This window comes from Canis aureus, chromosome 1 (assembly GCF_053574225.1).
Source record: "Canis aureus isolate CA01 chromosome 1, VMU_Caureus_v.1.0, whole genome shotgun sequence".
In the NCBI taxonomy this organism is placed as follows: domain Eukaryota; kingdom Metazoa; phylum Chordata; class Mammalia; order Carnivora; family Canidae; genus Canis; species Canis aureus.
The window spans coordinates 22,888,187-22,906,963 of NC_135611.1; the positions used below are offsets into that span (position 1 = coordinate 22,888,187).

At 39.0% G+C, this 18,777-nt stretch overlaps 1 protein-coding gene across 6 annotated transcripts in view; it reads right to left on the reverse strand.

Moving 5' to 3' along the window:
- Window positions 1-18,777, reverse strand: part of DCC (DCC netrin 1 receptor) — a 1,086,625-nt gene that overhangs the window by 676,189 nt on the left and 391,659 nt on the right. The window contains exons 1-2 of one of the 6 annotated variants that reach the window (XM_077892674.1): window positions 16,436-17,212; window positions 15,823-15,871 (exon numbers count right to left, since the gene is read on the reverse strand). The exons of 3 other annotated variants lie outside the window; for them this stretch is intronic. The gene's annotated coding sequence lies outside the window, so the exon portion shown is untranslated. Of the gene's footprint in view, window positions 1-15,822; window positions 15,872-16,435; window positions 17,213-18,777 lie in introns of those variants that run through there. 2 more of the 6 variants (XM_077892691.1, XM_077892664.1) reach the window with 2 other exon arrangements.

The window sequence follows — 18,777 nt, forward strand, 5'->3', positions numbered from 1 at the left end:
CAAATTAATGAAAGTACCAAGTGGCCATGGAGTAGGTAGCTGGCTTCTAATTTCAAGAGCTTTAGAAATATGTATGTATTGGGGCACCTGTCTGGCTCAGTCAGTAGAGCATGCAACTCTTGATCTTGGGATTGTAAATTCAAGCCCCACGTTGGGTGGAGAGATTACTTAAAAATAAAATATTTAAAAAAATAAAGAAATATGTATGCATTTAGCTTCACCACATGAAAACATTTTATGTGAATTTGTAATAACAATTCCTATTTTATTTTAAACATCTTTTAAAAAGGAAAAAAAAAAAGAAAACTTTGTATCAGTGGTCTTCGACTTTAAAGATTTGTTCATTTATTTTGATAGGAGGCAGAGGGGAAGAGGAAGAGAGAAAATCTCCAGCCAACTCCCTGCTAAGACTCCCTGCTACGTGGGGAACCCAGTGTGGTGCTTGACCTTGGCCTCACAAATCAGGAGCTGAGCCAAAATGAAGCATGGGATGCTTAACCACCTGAGCCACCCAAGCACCTCAACGTCTTTGACTTTAAATATGGTCTTTCCTCCTCACTTCCTTCTCTTTTCCTTCATCTCTTCCCCTTCCTTACTCAACTCCTTCATTTCTTCCCCCATTACAAAAAAAGCCCAAGGACATACATCCATATGAATCTTTGACCAAGTAGAACAGCTTCCTCCCAATTCAGAAGGAATTTGGAGTTTCTGCAAAGGACAGAACCTTCACTGTACTTAGAAAGTTTCTCTGAACCAGCCTTGTCTGCAACTTCTTCTGCCAGAATAAAGACGTTTGCCAAGTCTTTGCCATAGCCTGATACTAAGTCACTTAAAAAAAAAAAAAAAAAAAAAGGAAAGATAGAAACCCACAAAACCCCCCAAAAATGTATTTCCCTATAACTCAGAGTCAAATAGGACATTTACAGAATTTCAGTAAAGTCCTGTGTTTGGAGGGGTTGGGCATGAGGACTCTGGTCAAGTGACTGCTTACCAATTGCCTGGAGGTAAAGTGTGTGTCAAGAACATCTTTTGGAAGACTACATAGCCTTTTACAGAAAATACAATAAAATGCACTCAACATTATAACGGATACAACTTAATTTTTGGAGGGATTCGGAAAGAATTATAGGATCTCGTCGGGCCCCAAGTCACATTATTAACATTAATCTTTATCATACATGCCTCAGGATACTGAGACTAAAAGTAGGCTGCCCTGTGAGAAGTAATAGCAGTTTTATGTACTTTGATTTCCTTTGTGTTATAAAAGTAAATGCAGGGTGAAAATAAATGATTTTGGTTCTGGATAAACATATGCTTATAGTACTCAAAGAGTTTAAATAGATGTTAAATGCACTTTCTAGAGCAGTTCCTTCCAAAGGAACAAGTGGGGATGCCCAACTCATTCAAAATGACAGCCTATATAAATGCAATTTCCTGCATGATTTTCATTCTGCACTTAAATGTAAAAAGAGTTTAAAGCCATACTTATTCCCCGAAAGGATCTGTAGTGTAGGTCTGTTTTTCATCATGACGTGCAACATATTTTTAGAAACATGTGCACACTGGGAATCAGTATGGTCTCTTGTTTTCAGCTTCCCTGAATCTCACAGGGCACCATCTGTCCAAAGACATTTAAGCCTTTCACCAGTGTTATGAGATATAATAAAATAGTGATGATTTACCTTCCTGGGCAAATCTGTCACCTAATTCTTCCAGGTAGAGTGTCAGGTTTTAAAATTAAAATGTTTACGGGAGGCGTATAATGGGGAATAAATTCCCCTAAACTGTTCTGAAATTCCCTTCTCTCTTAACAGCGTATTGGAGGTAAAATCAAAACTTTGCAGATGTCTCTCTTGTAAGTAACTTAGAAGGGAGCAAGGGAGGAGCAAATAGAGCCACGGAGGAGAGAGCTAGTGGTCCTAGGTCGAGGAAGTCACCTTCATGAGAGCCCAGCAAGCCAGGAAGCTGCAGCAGGGAATACACGTGGAGGGAGGCCAAATGTCCAGCGTCCTGTGTATTTGGGATTGAGTGAAAGTGCATGGGGAAAACGAGGGCCAGGGAGTAGTTCCAGAAGTAGGAGCAAAGCAGAGGGCTTAAGAATAGAGGTAGGACACCAGAGTGTCCAGCCCCAGAAGCTATCTTGGAGAAGGGCTGATATGAGAAGGCTGATAGGATATAGGAAAACAAGAAAGGCGGAACAAGATATAAAAACACAAATATCCTCTCCTGACTTCTCTCTCTCTCTTTTTTTTAAGATTTTATTTATTTATTTGAGCAGAGGGAGAGGGAAAAGCCAACTCTCCACTGACAGGGGAGCCCAATCCCAGATCCCAGGGATCCTGACCTGAGCCAAAGGCAAACCCTTAACTGACTGGGCCTCCTGGGCGCCCCTCCTCTCCTGACTTCTAAATCCCATAAGCACCTCTCTCAGTCATGAGACTGTTTCAAAGCAGGATGCGACAAACCAACCTGTGTTACCAAAGCTCCCACAATAAAACCAAACACCGGATTCTAGAGAGAGTATCAATCATTACTTCCCAAGCCTTAAAAATGCATTGCATTTGAAGGAGCCTGTTGAACTAAACAGAGATCCTTTGAAAAGAATCTCTCTAAAGTGCACCCTCATTTATAAAGGTCCTTTTGTTTAGGAAGCACCTTTGTGCTTAGTTCTGGAAATGCATTAACTGAAGAGGTCTTTTACCTCCCTTACTTCTACTCAATTGTATTTTACCTTGACTGTCCCTTTTCATCACTGAGAAATTATTTTCTTAAAAAAAAGAAAACCACACATTGTTTCTCAGTGCTGAAATTTTTCCTTGTATATTCAATCAGTAATGAAAAAAGTCATTCTCTCCAACTATGTGACTCTTTAAAGAACAGAGTAACATAAGCTTTCTACTCTTTTCACATATAAATAGATGGGCACAACATCAGTCTCAAATTGATGAGGATTTTGTAAAAAAATGAGTATCTTTTCATGACACTCCTTCCATCCAACCTGCTACAAAGTGAACTCCTTGAAAGGAGGTGCCCCCTCGGTGTGGTGATTATGATGCTTACATAAAACAGGTATTCAATAAATATTGACTATAAAATTCAATTCTCTACAACGACTTGCATTCACCCAGAACAGATCGCACAGTTTGGTGGAGCCCAACCTTTCTATCACCTAGGACTTTTTCTCTTGCATTCCTCTCTATAGATTATGTATTTTGAAAGATATTGTCTAACAAACAACCTGCATTAACAATTTTTTTTAACAAGAAGTGAATTTCATTACCTTCCAAACTGTAAAGTCCAAAGGAATGTCAAGATGAACAAGTGAAAAGGAAGAGAACTGAGCCAGGTTTGGGGATTCTTTATCTACCTACCTACCTTATCTACCTACCTCATCAATCTACTAAATCCTATGTAAAAAAACAAAAAACAAAAAACAAAAAACAAAACAAAACAAAACAAAAAAACAAACAACAACAAAAACCCAGATAAAACAGATACAAAATAAAATTTATGATTCTATATAAAGTATCAGCTGTAATAAACATGACACACTAGGAATAAATCTACAGAAAGAGATGAATATCATCTATGATAAAACAGACAAAAATGAAAAAAAAAGAAAGAAATTATATTCAAGACTGGAAAGCCCAGGACTATAAAGACATAAACTGTAGAGATGATCCCTCCCAAAAACATTTACAAATTGGTACAGTCTAATCAAAATCTCAACTCCTGTCTTGAGGGAAACTTTCAAAGTCAACTAAAATTTCATGCAAATGCAAAAGGCCAACGAAAGCCAAAATACACTTGAATAAAGGGCAAAATAGGAGGATATGCTTACAAAGTCCAGGCATTATTTTAGTGCTATAGTAGTCAAAGTGCCACGCTGATGCAAGGATACATATATAGAAAACACTGACAAAGAATACAGAGCCCAGAAACAGCCTATTTTAACCGAACCTCAATATTTAACAGGATGCTATATGGCACTGCTGAGCAGTGAGAAAAAGGATAATCCTGTCAATAGAGGCATGAGGACAACTGATAACAGGAAAAAGGGAAGGGATAAGATAACAACAAAATTAAAACTCTACCTCCCACCATATCCAACAGTCAGGCCTAGTCAATGTCTAAGTGCAGAAAGTAAAATTATAGAATTTTTAGAAGACAATAAAGCAGTATCTTGACAGTCTTGGGGTGGGGTAAGATTGTTTAAGCAAGATAGGAAAAAGTAACTCGGGAAGAAAGGAAGGAAGGAAGGAAGGAAGGAAGGAAGGAAGGAAGGAAGGAAGGAAGGAAGGAAAGAAGGGAAATTTTTTTTAAAAAAGAAGAAACAAAAAAGGTAAAACTAGGCCATTGCTCAAACTGTGCCTCTTGATATTGCCACAAGTCTGCCAATTTTGTTACCAGTGTGTCACATGGCGAGTAGACACATTGAAAGGAAGTTCTACAAAAATTGGACATGGAAAATTTATGTCTACTGGGCCCAGTGTAAAAATTATGTTTGCATATAAGATGTCTTTATTTTTATTTCTTTTATATTAATTCCTTTCATTGTATTTTACCAAAATAGTAGCTGATACCTAGGGGAAAAAATGATGATCTGCAGAGTTCGAGAAGTAGTGAAATAGTAATGAAATTAATTTAAAATTCACTTAAAAAAGAATTCTATTCATGAATCCATAATTCATTAAAAGACACTTTCAAACCACAGAATGCAAGAAAATGTTATGGGTTCTTTCATTATTTCTTTGATGCATTAAAACAATGTTTAAAACACCAAAGAAAAGGGGTTCCTGGGTGGCTCAGTTGATTAAGCATTTAACTCTTGATTTTGGCTCAGGTCAAGATCTCAGAGTCAGAGCACCAAGCACCACGTCTGGTTCCCTGCTCAGCAGGAGTCTGCTTGAGATTCTTTCTCTTCCTCTGCCCCTTTCCCTCAATAAATAAGTAAATCTTAAAAAAAAAAAAAAAAAAAAGGGGCTTAATATTAAATGCAATAGTTGCATCCCATAGTAAACTTTTAAAAACTTTCCTTGTAGCTTCTTTCACATCTCTATAGGATGTGTCTGTTATTTGCTCTGTCAACTTTAGACATTATTTATTGGCTTCTCACAACGATAGCTGAGGATTTATGCCACCACTCCCCTTCTAGGGGATCACTATTGAAGTTATCCATATTGGGTACCACTGAACCATCCAAGTAATATAATACCTATAACTCTATTTCTTCTTCTTTCAGTGATAATATTTCCTGACTTCATAGTTTGTAACAAGAGAATATTATTGCGTCTATCCATTGTTTTTAGTTTTTTTGTTTATTATTATCACTCTTCCTTTTTGTCGTCTACTGTGTGCCAGATACTTTTCTTTACCTTTTCAGGATAGATGTAAATAATGTCTTGTCCATTGTCTACAGTTTGTTTCAAAAAGGTCAAAATTAATAAACATTGTTTACATTTTCAAAATTTTATAAATATTGCTTACTGATGGGCCTGGTGATACACAATAATGACTTCCTTTTGCTCTTATTTTTAAATCTTCCTAGGCATTTATATTTCTTTCTTAAAAAAAAAGAATTGCATTAATAATATCCTCATATTCTACTTCAAACATTCCATCAAATCTGCCAAGTCCCTTCTGATGTAGTGTGGCTTTAGTGATCTGTCACCTGCACAGGTATCCTTCTGGGGTGTCACTTCATTGTTTTCTCTTAGTTTGCATCTGCTGCTACTTGTAGTGGGTTAATTTTACCCACCACCCACCCAACAAAAAACACATATCCACAACCTAATCCCTAAAACCTTCTTTAAAAAGGGGGGTTAGGGGAAGTCCAGGTGGCTCAATGGTTTGGCGCCGCCTTCAGCCCAGGGCCTGATCCTGGAGACCGGAGATTCAAGTCCCACATAATGCTCCCTGCATGGAGCCTGCTTCTCCCTCTGCCTGTGTCTCTGCCTCTCTCATGAATAAATAAAATATAATATTTAAAAAAGGGGGATTAGGGTGAGAGAGCATCTTTATAGACGTAATTAAGAATATTGAGATGAGAGGATCATCCTTGGATTATCCATGTGGTCCCAATTCCAATTCCAGCCGTCCTTATAAAAGAGAGGTAGAGAGGGTTTTGAGACACACATACAAAGAAGACCTCAAGTAAGGAGGAGGCAATGTGACCACGGATGGATTCAGAGCCGATTGATACAGACACAAGCCAAGCCACACTTGGAGACAACATAAGCAGAAAGCAGCAAACAGCAGATGTTCCCTAGAGCCTCCAGAGGGAAGAAGACCCTGCTGATACCTTAACTGCAAACTTCTGGCCTCCATAATTATAAGAGAATAAATGTCTGTTGACATAAGCCACCCAGTTTATGGTATTTTGTCACAGAAGCCTCAGAAAACACAGGGCCAGGGCTGTGGGTTAGTGAGGTTAGTGAGGCAGATACCTTAGGTACAAAATTTAATGGGGTACTGGAAACCTCAATTTGAAGATAAAATGATGTTTTAAATGCATTTTTAAAAATTAAATGATGCAGAAAACCCATGATGAAAAAACTATCAACATTTTAAAAACATGAGAATCCGAGCCTGAACTTGTAGGACACGTTTCGGGATTCATCTCACCCAGCCCCATTGTTGGTCAACTGCTCTCTAGTTCTCGACTCCCTTGGTTAGGACAAGCAACTTCCTAGGAGATGTATGAGATGTATCATTTCTGAGCCCTTGGGTATCTAACAATGACTTTATTTTATCCTTACCTGTGATCAACAGTCTGGATGTTGAAGATTCCTAAGTTGAAAAAACAATTTTCCCAAATAAAAAAGAAGTTTTGCTTTAGTGTCTTCTTGCTTCCAGTTTACTGAGTCAGATGGTGACTTGTCGGCGGGGGGGGGGGGGGGGGTGTCCTGTGGGTGTTTCTTTCTCTCTGAAAACCTATCTATCCTCCACTTTGTCATAATGGTAACTGATTCAGCATAAGCCTTTTTCTTTCATCTAACTCAACACGTGACAGGCCTTTTTTATTAGAAGACGTACCAGGGAAATTACTTAATATATTTTTAAATGTGTTCCCCCTCCTTTTTATCTTTTCTCTCTTCTGGTATTCCTATTAACCAGATAGAAGAAATCTTGACCCCATCCTCTTATCTTTGCTTCCTCCGAGCTTTCTTTTTAAGAGAACAAGTCTTAGAGATCCCATCTCTTCCACCTTCCTTTTTATTGATTTTTTGAGAATTTCTATTAAATATATATTTGTTTAATTTTTTAAGAGATTGTTTTTCTTCTCTGATTGTTTCGTTTTTGGAGTTATTGGTTTAGGAATACATGGTTTTCTTACGTTTCTCTAGGATCACTCATCAGAAGTTATTTAAAAACTCAGTTTCCCTGTACTACCATGAAATTACTTGATTTTTAAAATTTATTTATCTTTGCCTTTCTTTATCGTTTTGTAAGAATTCTGGTGATCTTTTGCTGTGAATTTATAGTTAAGTGTGAACCAAAAGAAGTATCTACCTGGGTCTCTGCAGGTGGGAGAGACTGTCAGAGTCAAAATACTTTCCTGTGCATGACCGAGGAGCTCCCTATTGTGCTGGGAAACTCTTGATGCCAAAATGCGGAGTTCTTTGCTGTTCTAGATCTCCCTGGACAGTCTACTCATATTTTTCAGAGACTATCCTTCCTATTTGACTTGTTTAGTAGAGACTATTTGTTAGGTATTCTGAACAAATGAGTAGGGCAGAAAACAGCTGTAGAGATAATCAACTGGATATTTTGTTAATCTCTCCTCCCCATCTCCATCCCCCTCCCCCCCTTCTCTCCTCCCTTGAGGTTCTCAAGATTTTCCCAGGCAGGTCAACACCATCCTTAGCTGTAATCCGCCCAGGACACTCTCCTCCAGTGGTTAAAAACTGTGCATCAGAATCACTTGGAGGGATTGTTACACTATAGATCACCAGGCAACACCCCAGAGCCTCAGGCAATAGTTCTGGGGTAGAGCTCGTTAATTAGCATTTCTAACCAGCTCCCCTGAGATGCTTATGCAGCTGATCAGGGACCACTCTGAACCACTGCTCGCAACTCACCTAGCTTGCCTGAACATTACAAACATCCAGGGCTCTCATTCCAGAACTGTTCTCCAGGTCCCACCTCACTTTGATAATTTCCCCTCCTGCATCTGACTTTTGCTGTCTACAGATTGTTGCAATCTGTTGTATACATCTGTCCCACCTTTTTTCTATTAGTTTGGGGTCGTACCTTCCAATGCTTACAAACTTTTTCTCAGTGCCTCAAGTGTTTTGGGAAGAGAAATAAACTTAGTTGGTAAATAAGTCATCTTCAAATGGAGCTCAGTTAAAGGTATAAAATATAAAAATGACCCTTTCTCTTTGGCTACCAACTTAATGGGCACTCGGATCACAAAGTTGATACAATGTGTTCATCAGTTAAGAGGAAAAATCATCAATATTTGGCATTGAAAGGCCAACATCCTAGTTTCAGATTTTAACTGAAAGCTTAACCCTTAATACAAAAGTCGTAAATTTCTGAGGTCTAATAATTTAAATCCAAGTTCTTGCACTGAAATTATTTCCTTTTATAGAGTTCTTTCCCGTTGCTACCTTTCTTTCCAGAAGCTTCCAGAGGAGGTGGTAGGGATGGTACGTACCCCTACTGAAAGTATGAAATGTTTGCATATCATGAGTTGTCCATACAGTCACTCCACCTTCGAGGAATTACGCCCAAAGCACTCTGAATACAAGGCAACTGAACAATTCACAAAGTTCACTTGCTTGGTAATGAAAATAGTTGCATATACCTGGTTATGTATTAAAGCAGGAAACCTTCAGGAGAAGAAAGAGAGATGTGTACTGTACTATTAGAGTACAGATGTGTACTGTACTATTAGAGGCAAGAAATTAGGGATGCAATGTTAACTCATTCCTTGGGGAGTTTCTGCTTTGACTAAGTCTTTATCATGAACAAACAAACAACCCCTTCCCTCCAAATAAAATAAAATAAGGTCACTGTGATGGATCATAAGCTCTCCTGGACTGAAACCTCCTTGAAGGGAGGGCGTTATCTAAACTGAGCTCTTATCTCCTCAAATACAGTCAACTCTGAGACTGACACTAGAAACCCGCCACTACCCTTTGCATGATAGCTTCTTATCAGGCCCTCCCACAGTAGTTCCTCTGATGAAGTATCTTAGGCAGTAACTATCAGCCAAAGGGGAAGGAATGAAAGCAGAATAAATTTTCAACTCTAAACTTATTAAACCTCTAGCACAAATCATCACGTCACTTCTGCCAAAAACCATGGCAATCCACAGAGAGGCATTTAATCAGGGTCTCTGTCAAAAATAAATTGCCGGAGCCCCACAATACATACTCACAAACCTCTTGCTATCATTCTCCTGATATTCATGGTTTACTGACTGTTTTTAATCATGTTACAATTGGATATTCTTAAAAGAATAGGTATTAACATGAAAGTGTTCAGCATGAATTGACAAAATTACAATCTACCTAAATATTTGCCATTACGACACCATTTAATAAAGGAGCTATGGTAATTAGTAGCTTCCGATAATCAAAAAATATTCAACGATAATAAGTAAAAAGAAGGCACCATAGAATAAATAACTACATTATAAAATAAAAGAGTGAGGTATCAGAGTAACAAGGCATGATGCTATTTTTCATAAAATTGAAACAATATACATGTTAAACCTTGGTATACATCAAAATCACTCCAGTAGCTAATAAAGAAAACAGCTTCATTGAACAAGCACAAGGCCTGGACCTAGTATTTTTACCAAGTTCCTTCAAAAGCACTGCATTTCGGACCTAATTAAAACGTGGGAGAGGTAAAGAAAGAAGGGAGAGAGAGAGACAGGGAGAGAGAGATCAACGTTACTGAAGGCTTTTGATATTAAAGAAATTTCAACCTCCTAATTTATGTATTTTTTAAGATTTTATTTATTTATTCATGAGAGACACACAGAGAGAGAGAGAGAGAGGCAGAGACACAGGCAGAGGGAGAAACAGGCTCCATGCAGGGAGCCCGATGTGAGACCTCGATCCTGGGACCCCAGGATCAGGCCCTGAGCCCAAGGCAGATGTTCAATCACTGAGTCACCGAGGTGTCTCCCAACCTCTCATTTTAAATAGATACAATACCATGGAGGAAACATCTCAGAGATCTCTCTGATATGATGTCTCTATCTATACCCTCATAGTCATGAGAGTATATTGTTCCAAAATGTCTTTGGGCCCTGGATACTGGCCCCCTAATGCTCCTATGTAGAGGAAGTTTCCAGCCTCTCTGTCCACCCTTGGAGTACAGGGTAGAAAAGAGATGCTACTCCCAACATCGGAAAGAAGCCGAGTGGCTATCGAAGGGCCAATGTGCTAGAGAAACCAGCAATTCCAGTTAACAAGGGGCTTGGGCATATTTCTTTTTAATTTGAATGGTTTTCAAAATTGAACAGAAGTAAAAAGTAATTACCAATCTATCCATTTAGTTTACATATTGAATTCACTTTTTTGTGAACAACAATTTTTCTTTACTGATAAAAGAATATGGTCTCCGTCTCATGCCTGCTTCCAGATTTGTGTGTGAGGTCTATTGCTCATGCCGACGTTGGGTCACCCAGGGCTCACCTCTTCCCAGACAATACTGAATAAAAGGCCTGCTGAGGCTCAGTCACTTTTGTGTCTGAATCTTGATTTCAGCTCAGGTCATGATCTTAGGGTCCTGGGATCCAGTGTCCAGCTTTGTGCTGGGCATGGAGCCTGCCTGGGTTTCTCCCTCTTCCTCTGCCCCTTCCCTCACTTGCATGCACACACTTTCTCTAAAACAAATAAATAAATAAATAAATAAATAAATAAATAAATAAATAAATAATTTAAAGGCCTACTGAGACTTGAAACTGGGAAACATCTGAAAACTGCTTTCTGAAAGAGAAAGCAGTTATTACATAAGAATAGAAAAAATTAAAAACCAAATTTTTCTCTGTGAAGGCCTGATGGGAGGGGAGGCCAAGAACACTCCCTGGCCTATCCTTCCTGGCATGTTAGGGACCATCTAAAGGAACCAAAACAACCTAGGGACTATGGGGCCTTGAGAGATGTGGAAAGAAGATGACCTTTGAATACTTTAATGCTCTCCATTTATGATCATTAACAGATATTTGACTACTGCACGAAGACTTTGATCTTTTCTGAACTTAAGATCCTGTGACTCTCCAAATCCCCACTCTCTGTGTCATTTCTATATACTGGTAACTAAAATCTTTGACTCATGACTTGATAACTTGACACTCAGGTAAAAAGAGAAGTCCTGGGATCCAGGAACCAGGGACTTAACCATCAGCTCCCCTGCCTTGCAGTTCCTACCCTGTGGTGATGATTCATATTTTGTTACTGCCCACAGCCCTGGTTGGACACTAAGACACTGCTGTTGTGCCCACTGTGAATACATCAGGGAAGATGACAGACATGGTTAGTGGGGTAGGTAGGTGCTAAAGCAATAATAATAAAATTATAACCAGTAATCATTCAGAAGGACATTTGAGGCATGGTGCTCTGACAGCAGTTAGGAGTGGACTCTAGGAAAAACAATGGACATTCCAGAAAAAGTGAAATCAAAACAGAACTCCAAAGAATGAACAGGAATGAGCTTAACCAAGAGGAAATGAAAAAAAAAAAAAAAAAGGGTCTTCAAGAGATTACTCCATATGCCAATGTGGGAGGAAATATCTTACTAGGGGAACTGAAAAAGATTATAAGGACTAGAGCATGGCACAGAAACTAGTGAGAATGAAGTTGGCCATGGAGGAAGGAGAGGAAGAAGGGGGTAAAGGATGGAAGGAAGAAGCCATATCATGTGGAGCTTTTGGGTCATTATGGAGTTTAGATTTGATCCTAGAATCATGGGAAATGATTTAACAACTTCAAGTTGTTAAAAAATTGTATACTTTTAAAAGACAATTTTATCCTCTGTATATAAAATAGATTGCCATCTAATTAATAGACAATTGTAGGAGAAGCAGTCAAGGGATGAGGGTGGCTTCTGTTTAGTTAGAGCCAGTAGACATAGAAAGAAATAATCAGTTGTAATCAGTTGTGCGTGGCTGGCTCAGCTGATTAAGCATCTGGCTTTGGCTCAGGTCACGATCTCAGGGTCCTGGGATGGAGCCCCATGTCAGGCTCCCTGCTCAGCTGGGAGTCTGCTCCTCCCTCTCCCTCTGCTGGCTGCTCCCCCTGCTTGTGCATGTTCTCCCTCTTTCTTTCTCTCTCTCTGTCAAGTAAATAAATAAAATCTAAAGAAGAAGAAGAAGAAGAAGAAGAAGAAGAAGAAGAAGAAGAAGAAGAAGAAGAAGAAAAACTAAACAGTCCGTTAATTAATCTTTGGCATAGGCTCAGAAGCAAAATTATGGAGAGTCTTTTCAACAAATGGTGCTGGAACAACTGGACAGCTACATTAAAAAAATAAGGAATCTACAGACACCTTATACCCTTTATAAAAAATTAGAATAGTTCGTATACCTAAATATCAAACAAGAAATCATAAAACTCCTAAAAGATAACATAAGAAAATATACAAATGAGCTTGGATCTGGTGGTGACTTTTTAGAGATGACACCAGAAGTATGATCCATGAGAGAGAGAGAGAGAGAGAGAGAGAGAGAGAGAAAGGATGAACTGAATGTCATTAAATTTAAAAACTTCTGCTCTTTGAAAGCCACCACCAGGAGAACATGGAGACAGAATATAGACTGAGAGAAAATATTTGCAGAAGACATAGCTGATAAAGCACAGTTATCCCAAGCAGAAAAGAACTCTTAAAACCCAACAATATGGAAATGAACAACTCAAAAAATGAGCAAAAGAGCTGAACAGACACCTCGCCAAAGAAGATGTGCAGATGGCAAATAGGTACATGAAAAGATGCTCCACATCCTCTGTCATCAGGAAAATGCAAATTAAAACAATAAGATACCACTGCATGCCTGTAAGTGTGCCCAAACCCAGACCACGGATGACACCCAATGCTAGCGAGGATGTGGAGCAACAGGAACCCTCCTTCACCGTTGGTGGGATTGCAAAACGGTACAGCTACTTTAGAAGACATTTTGGCAGTTCCTTGTAAAACTACACTTACCTTTACCATACAATCTAGCAATCCCATTCCTTGGCATTTACCTGAAAGAACTGCAACACCTATCCATACAAAACCTGCATATGAATGTTTATAGCAGCTTTATTCATATTTGCTAAAAATGTAGAAGCAATCAAGTTGTCCTTTGGTAGGTGAAGGGACAAACGTCCATATCCGGACAATGGAATATCATTCAGCACTAAAAAGAAATGAGCTATTTAGCCCTGAAAAGACAGGGAGGTATATTAAATGGATATTAGTAAGTAAAAGAAGCCCATCTGAAAAAGTAGCCTACTGTATGATTCCAGCCATATGACATTCCGAAGAAAGCAAAATTAAGAAGATAGTAAAAAAGATCAGTGGTTGCCAGTGGTTATACGTTTTACTATATATTTGTCAAAACCCATAGAATATACACCACCAAGTGTGAACCGTAAAGTAAACTATGGACTTTGAGTGATATTGATGTGTCAGTGTGGCCTCATCAGTTGTAATAAATGCACCACTGCAATGTGGAATGTTAGTGAGGGAGAGGCTGTTTATGTGTGGGGAGACGGGATATATGGGAACTCTCTGTATCTTCTATTCAATTTTGCTGTGAACATAACAGTACTCAAAAAAAGTAAGTCTGTTTGAAGGGAAAAAAAATGTTTCTTAGAAAAGCTAGACATGGCTTGCTGTTTGATAAGAAAGTTTTAGGTAGATGAGAGAGAGAAAAATGAGATTGCCCAGGTTTTTTTTTTGTCTTGGACAACTCATTGAGTGGGGTGTCACTCACTACAGTGGGACTTACAGGAAGAGGGAAGAAAGGATAATGAGGCAAGAGAAATTGAAAAGGAAACCAGATTCCTGGCTTAAACTAATTCAAGTCCTTTAGTCCTTGCCCCCTCCACAGTTGTTTTGTTTTGTTTTATTTGGAGTCTAGCCTGTATCTCCTAATAGGTTTCATTAGAAAATGTCAACCAGTTATGGGTTAGGCATAGCTTGATTATGGTACAAAAATGCAAACAAAAACAAATGTCCTTGTGTACATTAAGAAAAAGCATGATGGCTTAGAGGAAAGAATGTGGGTTTTAGGTCTAAAAAGACCTAAAAAAGTTTCAAACCTGCTTTGCCTATTCATTAGCTGTGGGGTAAGCTATTTAAACTGCGCCTCAAAAAATAAAATAAAATAAAATAAAAAATAAAAAATAAAAAATAAAAATAAATAAATAAATAAAAATTTTAAAAAATAATAAATAAACTGTGCCTCAGTCTCCTAAGGGATATGGCATGCAGGATGGTTGGGAGGACATAAATTATGTTGCTGCTTTTTAGGTGTCACGTAATGGATCCTCACACCATAAAAGCAAGTGTTGGGATTACCCACTGGGTGCTTCTCACATTTTAACATGAATTCGGCAGCTGTATAAAAATACAATTAGGTAGGAGTGAAAGCATGTCGAATACATACTCGGAGGTGGTGATTTCCAGAATTCTCCTGAAACAATCTAAGACTGGAGACTTGATACAACACCTTTCATTGAAAAGAGTCTACCCTCTTCCAGAAGGGAGCTTACAGTTTGCTCTTTGTATGTAAGCCATACAGGTAGTAGGTCCTTAGGACATTTCAAAGACCCATTCCAACTGGTAACATGCAGATTTCTCTTCTTTTCCTCCATTGCTCTTTCCTTTCCCCATAGTAGTTCTTTCAAAGATTTAACGGTAGCTATTCCGAAGTATACAAAGGGTGGGTATGTTGTTAAATAAATAATACGCACTGAGTACCTACTGAGTGCTAAATATGATAGAGGAGAAAACGAACAAAAAAACACAACCACCAAGAAGAGTTAACAACAAAGCAAGGAGATTTGAAAAAAAAAAAAAATGAAGTAAAGCTTTAGGGAAAAGGTCTTATGCCATCCACAAAATAATACAAATGTGGGAATAAACAGATGGGAACTAAGAATTTTCCAATCAATTGGGGTTTCCCCTGCAGAGTTCTGGCACAAGATACCTCCCGGGGAGCACAGTTGAGTCTGAACTGTTGAGGGCAGCGTAGTAGAGCCCTTTCTGCTTTCCCTAAGACAGGCAGGGTGACCGGTATGACTGGGAGTCTCCATAATGAAAATCGGCAGGCTTGACCTATGTTGACCACATTTGTAGTTTCTTCCCCCCCATTGGTGACCTGCCACATGTAAGCTTTCTTTCTGCCTCTAATTTCTGAGGCTCAGCAGCCGAGCAAAAAAGTATGAAAAGGTTACTCGTTATAAACTGAAAAATGGATAAACTCATAATTTCTCAAACATGTGAAACACATGTCCCCCAGGTAAGACCTTGCACTCCAAATGTCAGGCCAGAGTGAATTCTTAAAGCTGAGTTATAAAGCTCTGAAAATGGAGTTTATAATGAAAATGTTGACAGGCTCTTGGAGTCACTGTAGTATAGAAAATTTAATATGTCACCTTGTTTTACAAGATTTTACTGGCATAGAAGAAAATTAAAACATTTAACATCTCTCACTTCACCAAATTGCTTCCCTCCTCCAAACTGCGGTGCCATTTGTAGTGCTATTTCATTTATAAACATCCTTTTCATTGTCACGGGCCTAGCCTGGGCGTGCTCAGCTCTATACTCCCACATTTCCTTCCCAAAGCACTGACATGCTTATCAGGGCAGCATTACCTTATAATGGCATCCACATTTTCTGAAGGTACGTTAAGTTGTAAGAGTGCTGGTGGAGAAAGGGATGGGATTAGTCACCTAGCTGCACAGGCAACATAAATGATGCTGATCATTAAAATATTTCCTAAGAGCCTTTCACAAAAAACAACAACAACAACAACAACCAAAACATTTGTACTGCAGATATTTACACAAATACAGAGAGAAAGTATAGCCTAGTGTTGGAAGAGACAGATGTAAATCTTCTGGCAAAATGGGATGATCACCTGCATTTTTTAACATGAGTAGGCAAAAAAGCATCATTATGAGGGATGGGGCACCTAGCTGCCTCAATCAGCAGAGCACGTGGCTCTCGATCTTGGGGTTGTGAGTTCGAGCCCCACACTGAGTATAGACTCCTTAAGTAAATAAATAAACTTCCCCCCCCAAAAAAAAGAAAAAAAAAAAAAAAGAAGGATAATCTTCTATGTCAGTTGTAAATAATCTTCTATGTCGAGATTCATATAAAAACATATTAATCCAAGTCAGATTACCAACATGAATCCCTCAACCCTAAGAATATTCTGATATCTGCAAGGACCACTTGGCTTTCATGATGTGTTTACATACCAACCTGCCAATTTGCAGTTCACTTGCTTTCTCAGAAGAAGGAAGAGACCCAATATTTGCAAGTCCACAGAAAGCTTTTCAAAGCCATGGCAAACTTTACTTCAGACTTTGAGTAAGTGAGAATTAAGAGCTGTGATGTTTCAATTTATGAAAGAATAAAGTAAAAACCCTGAATATTATCCAAGTCCTTTCTAGAGCAGGCATTATTTGATTAACTCTGATTACTCAGGGAGACGTACCGATCCCACAGCGCTGGTGCTAGGAATTTTAAAGAGGCACATATAACCTCAAGTGTCTGCACAGGGTCTTTGTGGATGAGGAAGGATAAGCCTCTGGATGGGAAACAGGCCAGATAGTCAGAGCACGCAGGGCACATGGGTATGCGTCCCCAGGGAGGAGAAGCTTCTTCATAGGGCTTCTCTAGTCCCATCTGCTGCAGAGCGCTTAGGGAATTTTCAATAATACCCCAATTTTGTTGTCCATAAACCTTCATTTGTTGAGCCTTTACAAAGTCCCAGGCCCTCTGCTAAGCACTGCTTGGTCATCTTCACAGCAACCTCATTGCGGTAGGCCTACTTTACAGGTAGGAGACTAAGCCCAGAATAATTTCCATAGGTGGCCAAGTTTACAGAACTAGGGAAGTACCACAGATAGGATCCAAAGTCTTGACCAGCTGACTGTGAAGCCCCATGCTCCTAACCACCCGCCACAGCAAGCAAGCAACCAGGTTCTGAAGAGCCTGTTCACCCAGGGCAGTTAAGATAGAATGTCAACTGCACCTTCTCAAAGTCAGTGACCAGTAGATGAGCTGAGGTATTATCTATAGGGTGGCACGTTCTGTGCTATAACAAGAGGACACCAGAAGACGAGGCCCCTTCTCACTTAAGGGGCTAGTTAAGGGTCCTTGAAGATGGGCTACATGAATTGCATCTTATAAAAAAAAAAAAAAAAAAAAGGATACAGGAGAGTCAGTACAAGGATGAGAAAGTAAGATGAAGAGAATGGTGTGCAAAGCCACGAACACCATATGGCTGTTGAGGAAACTGCTATAACGACTGAAAGAATGAGTGTAGATGGGGTTATACGTGGGGCTAGGGAAGCAAGCAGGGCCAGAATCTGGAGCTTCTTAAGGACTTAGAGTTAAGCTCCCATTCTTCTGTGGTGTGCCCGTAGGACCAAATGCCATTTTGACAGTGTATATAAAGCTCGGGAAATTCTGATTTCTACCTAAGGGTAGCCTCAGCCCCAAGTCATGGAGTGACCCATACTAGAAGACAGAAGACACATTTTGGGAAAATCTTAGGACACAGATTAGATATATTCTCATAGATTTCTGTGCATAAGATTCTCTCTCTCTCTCTCTTTCTTTGTTTTAAGTGAGGCAAACACCTGTGGCACAGTAGATATCAGTGATATTTAAAAGTTAAGGAGAAGCCAGCTGTGTTTGCTCAATGGCAGTAAACACTGACCTCTGATATTTTAGGTCTAGCCTAACAAAAATCACTCTACCAGGAATCTCTAAAAGGCAGACACCTTTTGATTCAACGATTGCATTGCTAGGAGTAGGTCTCAAAAGACTTGCAAAAGATATGCACAAGAGTATCCCCTGAATACAAAATCATACATTAAGGCACTATTAACAAAAGTGAAAAATTAGAGACAAACCAATATCGGTATAGGGATAGAAACTATAAAATTGTAAGGAGGAATTACAAAATGAGACTCATTTGTTAGAATACAGAAAAGTGTTAAAATGCATCTCTCTCTTTATATATATATATATAAACAAGCTATGTAATATTTACAGGGTACTATGATCATCTCATTTATGTTAAAAACAGACAATAAAGAGATTTAGTGTACATTTGTTGTGATGAGCACCAGGTGATGTACAGATTGTTGAATCACTATATTGTACACCTAAAACTAATATAACGGTAGGTCAACTACACTGGAATTAAAACAAACAAACAAAGACAATAAAGACAGAAAGTAGAAAGTAGACTCATGGTTGCCAGGGCATGAAGGGAGGGAAGAAGTCGTTCCAGAGTCAGAAAGTGATGATGGCTACACAGCTTTATGAACATACTAATGAGTGAATTATCTGCTTTCAACGGTGAAATTTGATGGTATGTGAACTATTTCATAATAAACCCCAACAAATCCCAGATATATGCGAGGTGCATGTGTTGTGGGGGTTGTGGGGTATTTAAAGTAGACATTTAATTTATCTACAACCACATCCTCCAAACATAGGCACCTCCAGGGCTAAGACTCAACTGGATATGACCTTAGAGAAATAACCACGATGTGTGCTCACTAAGTGCCCTACAGGATGCAAAGGAT